This window comes from Callospermophilus lateralis (assembly GCF_048772815.1).
Source record: "Callospermophilus lateralis isolate mCalLat2 chromosome 11 unlocalized genomic scaffold, mCalLat2.hap1 SUPER_11_unloc_3, whole genome shotgun sequence".
Lineage (NCBI taxonomy): Eukaryota > Metazoa > Chordata > Mammalia > Rodentia > Sciuridae > Callospermophilus > Callospermophilus lateralis.
In genome coordinates this window covers 6692260-6705443 of record NW_027510155.1, presented here as the reverse complement: position 1 = coordinate 6705443, position 13184 = coordinate 6692260, and the positions used below count along the sequence as shown (strand labels likewise).

The following is a 13184-nucleotide window of genomic DNA, read 5'->3' as shown; positions in this document are numbered from 1 at the left end:
GCTCTGTGGTGCAGAGCTCTACTGGCTGAACATCCCTAATCTGAAAACAGGAATTTTGGATTTTCAGATTAGGGATGCTCAACCGGTAAGGCCTAAAATATTCCAAGTTGTACTAGTCGCCACTTCTGTTCTGATGTTTCTGTTCTGGTCTTTACCTGATATTTATTTATTTTTGTGGTGATGGGCATTAAACACACATACTAGATGAGTACTCTGTCACTGAGCCACATCTTCAGCCCGTTTTTTTTCTTCCTGTGTTTGTTCTTGAAGCCCATTCTATTGCTTATAGACCTAGATGTAGGAAAAAAAGCAAAACGAAATGGCTGATTGTTTTGAAAAAACAAATCATTTGTAAAGTTAAATAACAAGTGTCAAATATAAAGCATTTTTATCTATTAAATGTGTTAATTCTAATTCATAGCATTAATGCTTTTTCTTTACCTGGGCAATATAATTTGATTTTTACTCCCTTGAAATATCTCCCACATCTGAACCTTCTGTCTATACTATATATTTTAAGAACACTTGTTTAACTTTCTCTTAGATTATGGTAAATTCTTTCTAATTAGGATATTCTTGCCAGTATAGTTTTTGTCACTACATTCTCTAAAGTTGTTTTCTGTCTTTGCTTTGCTCTTGTCTTTGCTTTGTTTTTGTACCATTTTCTTCAGACCCTACATTGGTTTTATTCTGCCAAGGCCAGACATGTCACCAAGATTTTCTTAGCTCAGCCCTTGATATATTTTTTGGCCATGGTTACAGCATTTGTCTTTTGTTTTGAAGTTTACCTGTTTTGCCCAGCTTCTTCCAGTTGCTGGGTGCCCTTCAGGTCCAGGGACTGCACTTCCATAAACTGCATTGCTAGTGCCCAGCTGGTGCCTGGGCCTATGATGGGAACATTTCTTGTTTGAGTGTCCTTGGGGTGCTTTCCACACTTCACTCTGGACTCTTGCAGCTAAACTTAATACACATGATCTATTGATTTGATATTTGTCTTATTAAAGCCTTCCTTAAGCTTTCAACATTTCTTCCTGAAGTTCTGGATCCTTCACTGATGAAATTGTTCTTGGGTTAGCAGTGATCTGCTGCAGACTTCATTGTGCTTAAATGTAGCGACTTTCAGGGATTCCTTGCTTTGTCTCAGAGTTTATATAGCAGCCTAATGTAAATACATACTCTAATTAGTTTATTTAATATAAGTAGTTTTCTGTCCTGCTATATTTCATCATCAATTGTTGCTTATCATGTGACAATCAGGAAAACGTTTGATAACCTTGTCAGATGGGTAGCTATTTTGATCCTGCTTTCTCAAGTGGTGTCATGACTCATTGATGAGGGAGGGCAGAAAAAACACATATAGAATTTGTCTCAGAGGTTATTATTTGTTTGTATGAAGTTGGATTTTAATGTTAGCATTAGGTATAGTGGCATGTACCTGTAGTTCCAGCTACTTGGGAGGCTGAGGTAGGAGGATTGCTTGAGCCCGGGCATTTGGGGACAGCCTGGGTAACAGAGTGACACCCATCTCAAAACAAAACAAAATAAATTTAGGAAGTACTAAGAATGAATCTGTGCTGAGGAAAGCTTACGCATTTGGAAATCTGGAGGATCTGCTTTGGTTGAGTGGAGATGTGCAAGAAGGACGCGGTGGGCAGGGTCAGTGGTGGAAAGGATTGATTGGGGCATCTGTGTGCTGGAGGCTTTGAAAGAATGTGCAGAAAAATTTTTAGGAACTTTCTTTTCTAAATTAAAAATTTAGCAGTGGATTTAGGAGTAAGGAGTAAATTACCAAAGGGTTAATTACATAGTTGCTGATCATATGCTGTTACTGAGTCTGTAGTTAACCCTGCTCCCAGAGTGCACCAATAACAGCAGGGGAGGTAGTCTTGTCACTAGATTTTTGTTGTTGTAGTTTTTTAAGTTGTAGATGGACACAATACCTTTGTTTTATTTACTTATTTATATTTATGTGGTGCTGAGGATTGAACCCGGTTCCTCACATCTGCAAGGCAAGTGCTTCACACTGAGCTACAGTCCCAGCCCCGACTAGATTTTAATTTAAGGTGCTAGTGCAGTGGCAGCTGAATTTCAAGAACCAAGAAGTAGAATTTGTGAGTGTGAGTTACTAGTGGGCTCCCACATTTCACCATCAGGTTCTTTTTTATTATCTTCTTTCTTCTTCCTATCCACCCTCATGACTATGATCTGATTTAATAGCTAGGAACTTTTTTTTCAATACAGGATAATGGTATTAATAGTTCATATTGTTCAATATGTATTTATATGCTTAGTGATGAACTCAGTGAGGGAGAGGATAGAGATGGAGGAGAAGAGGATCCTAGGGGAACTCTGTGCAACCCCAGAATCCCAGGCCTGATGTGTTCCTAAGGCAGGAAGTAGGAAATAGTGTAGCTGGAACTTTAAGTCAGTCAGTCAGCTTCCAGATTCTCCCTGCTCAACCACTGCTTGCTTTCCAAGTTTAGTGTTTCACCTAAAACAAATGTGAGGATTTAGTTTATGTAACATGACCATAGTGGATGCATAGTTCTCATTACATGTTTTATCCTCATTTTTAACCAAAAGGCTGAGAAAACAATCAGTACAGGTTAAAAATATTGTCAGAAAGCTTGAACTTTGATTATTGGATTTATAGGCTCATAGGCTGATCCCACTTTCTCAAGTAGTGTCATGACTCATTGATAAGGGAGGGCAGAAAAAACACTTATAGGATTGTGTTTAAAGCTTACCACTTTAATTTCTTTGTTTGTTATTTTTGGTTATACAAGACAGTAGAATGTATTTTGATAGCTTACCTTTTTTTTTTTGAGGCTAACTCATCTTTATGTTGATGATTCTTAGGCTCATGTGAAACTCATAACCTGTCTTTGGGAAATCTGGTCCAACTTTGTCATCTTTCCTGTGGAGAAAACAGAGGCCCTAGTTGTTGAGGGACTTACCCAGGTCATCACTGGAATGTGAGACTGAGTCTCTTTCCTTTAAGGTCAGAGTGGGTTCAGTTGAACTGTGAGCCCTCCCTTGGAATGTGTATTCTTTATATGGATAGTGCTGTAAATGACAACTAGGGGTCTAGTTGAAATAAGAACATTAAGATGCTAAAATGGCCTCATCAAGATCATGGATAACTTCCAGGTAGCCATACCTGATGTCTTCATCCACCTTGGCTTCTCTGCAGGGGTTAGGATTTCACTCTTGTTTGGTTTTCTCCTCCCTCTCGATTCTTTGTTCTCAGACTTATGTGCTGGTTCCTCCACTTTTACCTGACGTGGGATGTTGAGATTCCATTGGGTTCATTGCTAGATCCTTTCCTGCATCTTCATCCTCGCCCTTGCTGAACTTACCACTTTAATTTAATTTTTTTGTTTGTTATTTTTGGTTATACATGACAGTAGAATGTATTTGGTAGCTTACCTTTTTTTTTTTGAGGCTAACTCATCTTTATGTTGATGATTCTTAGTCTCTAACACAAACTTGTGAAGTTCAGATTCAAGTGTCCAGCTACTTATGGACCCTGCCACTTGAATGTCATTTAGACTTTGCTAACTTGGCATGCCAAGTGGAACCTATTCCAGGGCTCTGTAAATCTGTCATGGCAGCTTCCCCAACCCATCCCATTCTTCTGCTCAGTCATTGCCACAACCAACTGGGAATTACTCACAGCACTAGATGGCATTATATTGAGTTTGTTGTGTGCCAGGTACTGCCTTAGAAGTATTACATGAATTAACATAAAATTGTCTAGTTAGTTAGATAGAATCATGAGGTTGATGTTAATAATAGTAATGAGAGTTATAATTGGTTATGAAGCTCCTAGTGTGCACCAGGCACTGTTTTAAACATGTTATGAATACTCATGCATTAAATTCTCACAGCAAATCTACAAGGAAGATACTATTATTTATAATCCCTAACATAGGAAACTGAAGCGCACAGAGATTCAGTGACTTACTCTGTCTTTCAGCCAGTGAAGAGTGAGGCTGCACATATAACCCTGGCAGAGCCTGAGTGTGACCACTGCTGTGTTACTTGATTATTCACATTTTACAAAGTAGTGATCCTGCCTTTTCCTCTCCCACATCTAGTTCATCCATGTTCTGTTGATTCTAACTCCAAAACATACCTCCAGGCTGCTCTGTCTGTCCTCTGTCTGGGAAGAATCTTGTTCAGCCAGCACTGGCTCCCACAGCTTCTTGCCTGTGCTTTCTGCTTTGACTGTCCTCCTGATCCACACTGAAGCAGTTCTGAGCCTGAGAGGAAAACTGCAATAATTCAGCCCATCCTGAAAACTAGTCAGTGCACTCAGAATAAAGTAAGCTCCTTTCTGTGGTCTCCCAAAGCCTTTCCTCAGTGACCCCTTCCATTTTCTAGTCTTTTCCCATATCCTCAGATGTGTTAAAGTCTTTGCTTCCTCTTAAGCTATTTATTATTTCTTTCTTTTTGTTGTTCTCCCCATTAGAATATAAGCTACCTGAGGGCTAGAGCTCAATGAAGTTGAAAGAGAGTAAGCCCAGGTTAAATTTTAGGCTGCATTAGATCCTGACATTTCCTGTTGGAAAATGTGTTCTGATTCTTTAGTAGATGAATCTCCATCCTTGGTTCCCTGAGCTGTGGAATGCTTGCACACTTCTTTCCCTTCTTTCACTTTCTGGAACCACAGGCTACAAGAGCCCCAGGACATTTGCAGCTGTATTTTTTGGGGAGGGATACCAGGGATTGAACTCAGGGACACTGGACCACTGAGCCACATTCCCAGCCCCACCTAGAGCCTAGAGACGGTTTCACTGAGTTGCTTAGTAGCTTGCGGTTGCTGAGGCTGGCTTTGAACTCTGGATCTTTGAATTCAGCCTCCTAAGCCACTGGGATTAAAGGCATGTACCACCATGCCTGGCTGCAGCTTTATTTTTTTTTTGTTCCCCTCCTAGTCCCAACTACCTTCCTCCTGTGGCAAGGGGTACTAATTTCTGGAGAGGGAGACCAATACTGTGTAAACCCTGGTGACAGTTCTGTAGACAATAGAAGGAAGTTGCCAGGGGAGCGAGCCTGGGAAGGAGCTGAGCCTCAGAGTGGCCATTCCTTGCCTGTGGCTATTCCTTGCCTTCAGACCTCAATCTGAGTCTCACCAACTCAAATCCTCCTGGCACTGATCTGCCAGTTGAGCACCAAGCATGGCCAGCCCATCAACCTTATCATGGCTGCCAGGATTTTTTGTAACTCTTCTCATGCCTGCCATAACCCACTGCACCTCTGTGTCCCCAGGGATTCTTCTGAAACCAGCTAGATCTACACAAGGTTAATGGCAAATACTTTTACTTTAATTCAGCAACCAAACCTGTCACGGTGGGGTTCATAAAAATTCCTGTAGTAAGCAAAAAGAGAAGTTTGGGCTAATATTAGCTGAATTCAGTGGCACACATCTGTAATCCCTGCAATTTGGGAGGTCGAAACAGGAGGATCATGGGCTCAAAGCCAGCCCCAGCAACAGTGAGGCACTAAGCAACTCAGTGAGACCCTGTCTCTAAATTAAACAGAAAGAAGGGCTGGGGATGTGGCTCAGTGGTCAAATGCCCCTGAGATGAATCCCCGGCACCCCTGCCTCCAAAAAGGGCGGAGAGCAAGGGATGTAGCTCAGTGGTAAAGTACCCCTGGGGTAAATCCCTGATACCAAAAAAGGGGGGGCTCATACTAGTTAACAGACAATAACTGTTAAATTAAGGTTTTATTTGTAGTTCTGTTATGGAGGACAGAAAATCATCAAGTTATTTAAGATCCTGTGACTTCCAAAGAAGTGTCATTATGTGAAAGTATTGAATGTGGGTGGGCCCCTACTATGAGATGTAGAAGTGTGTACTTCACACATACTTTCCAAATTGGAGCACTGTATCTCTTACTAAGCACAAGTAATGATTGTAATAAACCAAGGAGACCTTCCTTATGAAGCAACAAAAGCAACATGTTCTTAGTTGACAATGGAAGAGTAAACATGACCCTGATTAATGGCTGGAACCAATTGTTCTCTCTTCTTGAGCTCATAATTTATAGAGGTAACAGTAAGTCAGTATAGAGGTCCCAAGTCAGTGTCTTTTTGCCATAAAATTCTTTCCTTCAGCACTCTATTTGTTAATTTGGAACACTTGGGAAGCAGTGAGTACAAAGCAGCACTTCCTTCTCTGGAGGCCTTCCAAAGTGTTTTTTTTTTCCTTTGAGATAGGATCTTTCTGAGTTGCCCAGGCTGGCCTTGAACTCCTGGGCTGAAATGATCCTCCTGCATATATCCAAAGATTAGAGCAACATCATCTATAGATTAACTGGGAAAGTTTATTTATATTAGTTTATTTATATTAGGACAGCCACAATCAGGGATTAGCCTTGTCCACATTGGTAAGAAAAGCACTTACTGTTGCTTTTCCAACTCTTGGGAACACTCAATATTGGTTGTGTGCGTAGGTGTGACTTGATTACTTGATTACTCTGACTCTTTGGTGGCCTGGAGTGTAAGTTTTGGCTTTTGTGTGGTATGTTACTCTGCACTTTAAATATCAGATCTTAATACTAGGACATTTTGGGATGATTCTTGAACTGTGGAGATCAGTGATGGAGATAAAATACTAAAAATACTAAAATACCCCAAAAATACTCCATCCTGTAACAGTATCTGTGTGTACCAGAAATTTCTCTTCTTTTTGTGGCAAGAGTAATTTTTGTGGTCTTTCTATGCCATCTCAAGCTTGACTGGAGGCAACTGTTTTCTTCTCTTAAGAGAACAGCCCATTAATGCCCATCACCTAATCCCTGGAATTCTTTCCACTTAGGTACTTTGGCCTGCTGTACCAGAGCCAGGCGTTACTGGTTGTTGGATCTCTCAGGAGAAGTCAGAAGTGGATATAGGCTTTTTTTTCTCTTGTGCTGAGTACATCATTACAGATGCAGAGTGTCACCTTTAGGGGATCTTAAATCTGATGCATGTCATGTTCTTTGTTTTAGATGAAGTATTAGGGAACAGTAGGGTCATTGTTTCCATAGCTCCTTTAAGCTGTCTCTGTAGCTCCTGTCTCTACAGTGTAGTATAGTATGCTGTGGTAACAATATAGGAAAGAACAAATCTAGCACTGTGTCATTGATATAGTGCATTTTGGAGAATTTAGAAGGGAAATATAGAAGAAAATACATTTTTCAGTAATATGCTTTAAATGTAAGATGATCCAGCATTTCTCAAAAGATGTTTTATTGTTATAGCTAAAATATTATCTTTATGCTTATGTTTATCAAATCGATTTTTAGTTTTATTAGTTTTGTTTATCTTATTTTGTTTATTTTTTATGTGGTGCTGGGGATCGAACCCAGAGCTCGCACATGCTAGGCGAGCGCTCTGCTGCTGAGCCACAATCCCAGCCCACACTCCTGGATTTTTTGTCTTGTTTCTTCTTCGTCCATGATGTAGCTGAGATTGTCAATACAGTGAAATGAAACAGACATGGCAGTTACAGATTGTTCTTCCATTTTTGTAGATCTTTGAGATGTACATAATATCTGGAGCTTATCACTCCAGGCTTGCTTACCTTGCCTGTGAGGTTCTCAGTGATTTTCCTAGCTCTGTGATCATCTAAGATTTAAAATTTGCCAATTTAACCATGCTTCACTGTCACAGTGAGAAACCTTTCAGTGACATTGGAGTGTGGCCCATCAAGAAGCTGGTGTCACCTCTCTTCTTAGCACTGTTGATGCTTTGAGAGTGTCAGCCAGGGTGTGTTGATAACACCTGTTGTCTAATTTGAGAATATTTTTATATCAGTTTTTTTTCTCCCTTATACTGGGAACTGAACCCAGGGATACTGTACCACTGAGCCACATCCCTAACCCTTTTTAAAAAAAAATTTGTGACAGGATCTCTATAAGTTGCCTCAGCCTCCCAAATACCTGTGATTACAGTTTGTGCCACTGCATCTTGTTAAACTATTTTTCTTCTTGATAATTTTACCAATAAAATTTTATTACTTTATTTTAAAAATAGATTTCAGTAAGTATTCTTCTGGGAAGCCTATAGTGCAGGACACTATGGTGATACTGGTGAGAGTGAGGATGTTGAGATATATCATGACTTCTGTGTATAGATTGACTGAGTGAAGTTAGCATTACTTTACAGAGCCTTCCTGTAGAACTAGAATACTTGGCCATAGTTTTTGACAAAATGTGGAATTTTTGTTCAGAATTTCAGTCATATTTTTTTGCTTTTATCTATCATTTGTTTAAACTTTAAAAACACACTGTTAAATGCACATGGAGGGGGCTGGGTTGTGGCTCAGTGGTAAAGCACGAGTCTGGCAGCTACAAGGTACAGGGTTCAATCCTCAGCACCATATAAAAATAAATAAATAAAATAAAGATACTGTGGCCATCTACAGCTTAAAAAATATGAAAAAAAATATACATGTAAACTGTGTTAGTAGTTATCCTGATTGTAGCTCAGGTATGGTGGAAAGCAGGTGCGTTGTTTTCTGTTCACCACTGTATTCTGATTGTAACATCATGGGAAGATGGTACTATCAGGTTTGGTACTAATGTGTTTAGAAGATACTTTCTAAGTTAAATTTATATCAGTATTCACTTCATGAGAAAAGTGTTTAACACATGGCTAAGTCTTACAAAAATTGATGTTTAAATTTAGATAATTATATTAAAGAAATCTCCTCCTCCAGGCCAGTATTTTGACATTAGTTTTTTTTCCCACTTATTGGGAAAGTGTCTTGGCCTGTCTTCTCCTCCTCCCCCAATATAGGTTCTCATATCTCTTCCTGAGATAGACGGCAGACCCATTCATTCTCTTCCCAGAAGTCCTCAGAGCAGCCGACAGCTGTGGACACTGGACACTCATTTGAATTAGAAAGTCAAGGCTGAGTTTTATTCATAGTTTCTATACCTTAACGTTAGCACAGTGCCTAAGATTTTAGGCATTCAGATGTTTATATAGTGAATGAGCAGGCAGGCAGATGGATGGATTAATATGTTTAATTGGTCTTTATTTTTTTAAATATTTAATTTAAAAGGTTATGAATAACAGTTATTTTATGTTGAATCTGAAGAAAAATCATCACTAGACTTCATGCTCCGAATTCTTCGGGCAGGTGACCAGGGAATGGATTGTCGTTCTCCAGGTTGAGCTTCTGAATGCTAGGTTTATTCTGAGAAGATTGTTCCTGAAGGCAGGAGAAAGAAGCCACATACCATTTGTTTTCCATGCATTTTACTGGTATTGGAGAAATAATTCAGACTTTGGGCTCCTAAGTTGAAATTAGTGTTTTAATTTCACTATACTGAATGGTCCTGAATAGTGAGATTATTCTTCCTGTTCTGGTTTTTATCTTTCCATCAGCCTGAAGAGATGATAGGGACAGGTGGCAGTACTTCACAGGTTACAGGGAGGCCGGAAGTTGCTTGCTGAGTCTTAGGGTCTTTATCTTGCTTATTAGCTAGTCTGATCCAGTCTGTCTTTTGAGGAAGACTGGGAAGGGTGTGTTCTCTTGTTCTGTCCATAGCATATTTTGGAGCTCATTACTCTAGTCCTCAAAACCCTGCTTTCATCAAGTTACCCATTAATGTTAGTTTTTATTTAGGTTTGTTGTAGAAAGCAGTTGTAATTCCATTTCTGTACTTGTGTGAGATGGTTTAGTCATTATCTCTTGTACCATTTTATGGCCCTTTTGTAGTTACTCATTGGTGAAATATCTGAGAGACGCCAGTGGCAAGATGTCTGTGTTGAGACAGCGCTAACAGTGGTGTGCACATCTCATAAAATTTTGCAAATACTGAGTGAGAAGTTCCAGCAACTGACAGGTGCAGCAGTGCACACCTGTAATCCCAGCAACTCAGGAGGCTGAGGCAGGAGGGTGGCAAGTTCAAGGCCAGCCTCCACAACTTAGCTACACCCTGTCTCAAAAAAAAGGGGGGGGATGGGGGGCTGGGGATGCAGCTCAATGGGAGAGTGCCTCTGGATTCAATCCCCAGAATGATAGAAAAAAAGAAATACTGGCAAATGCTTAGCACAGCTTTCAGTACACAGTATGTACTCAATAAAGTGGCTTTATTATAATGGTTGTTGGTTATAAATGCAGCTAGGAAGTATCTCAATTAAGAGCCACAAAAATAAAAAACTTATTGTGTGGTTTCTGAGGAAAAGAAGAATGGCATGTTTGGCTGGTTGAGCCATGATAAATTAGACCAACTGTCTCTATACATTGCCCTTCCCATCTCATTTTTTTTTTTTTTGGTACATGGGGAAAAATTCAGGGGCATTCAACCACTGGGCCACATCCCCAGCCCTATTTTGTTAAGGCCTTGTTGGCTTTGAACTCGTAATCCTCCTGCCTCAGCCTCCCCAGCCGCTGGGATTACAGGCCTGAGCCGTCGCGCCCGGCTCCATCTCATTTTTCTAAGCAGACTTTCTTATGACCTTCCTTTATTTGATTCCTCTCAAAAGATGAAAAGTATCTGAAGAGTTTTTATTTTGTTTTGCTTTGAGCCACATCCCAGTCCATTTTTTTATTTTGAGGAGTCTTGCTAAATTTTGAGGCCGGCCTGGAACTTGTGATCCTCCTGCCTCAGCCTCCTGAGCCACTGGGATTACAGACATGTGTCCCAGTGGCTAGCTGAAGATGATTTTTGATTTGAGGATTCTCTGCAAAGTTCTTCATGTTCTCAGGAGGAACAATGCATTTTAAAATCTAATCACCAAATAAACAGACCAATGAACATAGGGAGTCTTCACTGAAAGCAAAAGTGCATCACTCTAAGGGCTCTTGATTTCATAGTTCAAAACGATAGAGACGCAAGGATCAATTATAAATGGTATTACTTCTTCTGTGTTTCCAGTGATTTTTAAATTATATATATATATATGCTTGCTGTGTATTCCATTAATTTTCATTTAGGTGAGCTAAGTATTTCACTTAGAAAATGTATAAAGAGTTGCTGGCTGGAAAGTTTCATCATCAACATGATTTATCTTTCCTTCCTTCCTTCCTTCCTTCCTTCCTTCCTTCCTTCCTTCCTTCCTTTCTCTTTCTTAGACAGGGTTTTGCTCTCTTTACTGAGCTGGTCTCTGATGGAGGTTCCAGCTCAGCCTCCTGAGTAAATGGGGTGACAGGCATGCACTGGGCACACCATCACACCAGGCTCCTTAATTTTTTAATTGAACATTGGAGCAAAAGTAGAGCACTTCAATTATATTTTAATCTTGGTAAACATTGAATTAAATACCCATTGTGCCCTAGACAACTTTAGGTACTGAAAATTCAACACTGACTAAGAATCAGTTCCCACCTCTGGGTGTTCGTAGTCTAGTGGGAGAGGTGCGTGCAGATTCAAGTGAGGTGATTATGTCTGGGAGAAGTCAACCCTGTCATTAGGACAGGATTTTTCTTATTTTTGTACCAGGGATTGAACCCACGGGCATTTAACCACTGAGCTACATCCCCAGTCCTTTTTATTTATTTTTTTTAATTTTGATATAGGGTCTCGTTAAGTTGCTTAGGGAGTAATTTGCTGAGCCTAGCCTCAGACTTGTGGTCCTCCTGCCTCAGGCTCTCCTGGAATTACAGGTGTGTGCCCTCACTCCTGGAAGGACAGGGTATTTTTTTTTTTTTTTGGTACCAGGGATTGAACTCAGGGGCACTCGAGTGCCCTTTACTAAATTAAAAAGGAGCCACTGGGCTCACAAAGATGGTGGCGTTGGGAGTGCTGGAGTCAGACGCACCACGTGCCATGACACCCTTGGAACATCTCCAGGAACAGATGGTGGCTGTAACACTGAAGGCACTGACCCCAAAAGTTCCATCGGGGGGCTAGGGACGTGGCTCAAGTTTAGCGCGGTCGCTTAGCATGCGTGAGGCACTGGGTTTGCTTCTCAGAACCACATAGGAACAAAATAAAGATACATGTTCACCTAAAACTAAAAAATAAATATTAAAACAAAAAAAAAGTTCCATCGTGAGCCCCTTCCTGCAGAGAAGGGTCTCAGCTTCCTGAAAGTTAAGATCAGCTGCTGCACATGTACCTAATGGATGTGAGTCACCTCACCCTGGACAAAGCCTCAGGAGGATCTCTTCAGGGACATGCTGCAGTTTTGAGACTGTAGAGATTCACACAGTGTTGGAAAAGCTTTGTCCCTTGGACCAAAAACTGAAGTATCAAATTGACAAACTGGTTAAGATCGCAGTGACAGACAGCCTCAGTGAGAAGGACCCACTCTGTTTGAAGCCTCATCCCAGCAATACGATAAGCAAGTTGAGCTCTGAGGATGAAGAGGAAGATGAAACAGAGGATGGCCAGTCAGAGGCCATCGACACTCCTTTTGTAGATTTCTGGTCTCTGATAGAGGTTCAGCCTCAGACAACCTTGGGTACTGAAAATCCAAGCACAAGTCCAACCTACCTGGTGCCAGTACATTATGATGGCACAGAAGCTGAGCAGGAGAAAAAGCATCTGGAAGGAGCCAAGAGGTGGTTCTGTCATTCTGTCATTAGTGACATCAGTGTATCGACAGGAGGAACCGCTCTCTTGATGAGGATCAGAATCCTGTTAAGCGGACCCAGATCCCTAAGCAAGGTCGGAAGGAAAACGGTTCTCGGAGGCGGCGTGATCATGGGTGTATGTGTTTTATGCATTTTTTGTCATCCTGGGATACTTATATTTTCACTGTAGGTAGGTCTTTTCCTTGGAATTGTTTCCTTTGGACATGTGGAAACATCTTTAAGAAAACTGATCTCTGAAAATTGATCTCTGCATCTGAAAAAGAAAAAAAAAAAAAGGAGCCAGTAACTTCTTCAGAGTCTTCACAGCCACATTTGTGATTGAGGGTATCTGTGAAAAGGTTCTGTCTCTGCCGGGGATGGTGCCCATTTTTATTTCTCAAACACAAGCTCAGGGCTTGAGTGTCATTTAGTGGGAGAGAAAGCTTGGTTCTGTACATGCCTTATACAGTTCCATGTGCACTTGAGTTCCTGGAATGCATTTGAATTCACTGAAATCCACCATGGTATTAAAAGTTGGGTGTTTGGGAAGCAATTGGCCACTTGACTTCCTTAGGCCTATGGACTCCTTTTCATCCACGTTCACATCGTTCTCTGTCCCTCTTATTCCTGGCTGGCTGTGTCCATTTAGTTTGGGACGGTTGC

General features: G+C 40.7%; 1 pseudogene; it reads left to right on the top strand.

Moving 5' to 3' along the window:
* Positions 1 to 11730: 11730 nt before the first annotated feature.
* On the top strand, positions 11731 to 12649 carry LOC143385983 (neuroguidin pseudogene; annotated as a pseudogene).
* The last annotated feature ends 535 nt before the right edge of the window (positions 12650 to 13184 follow it).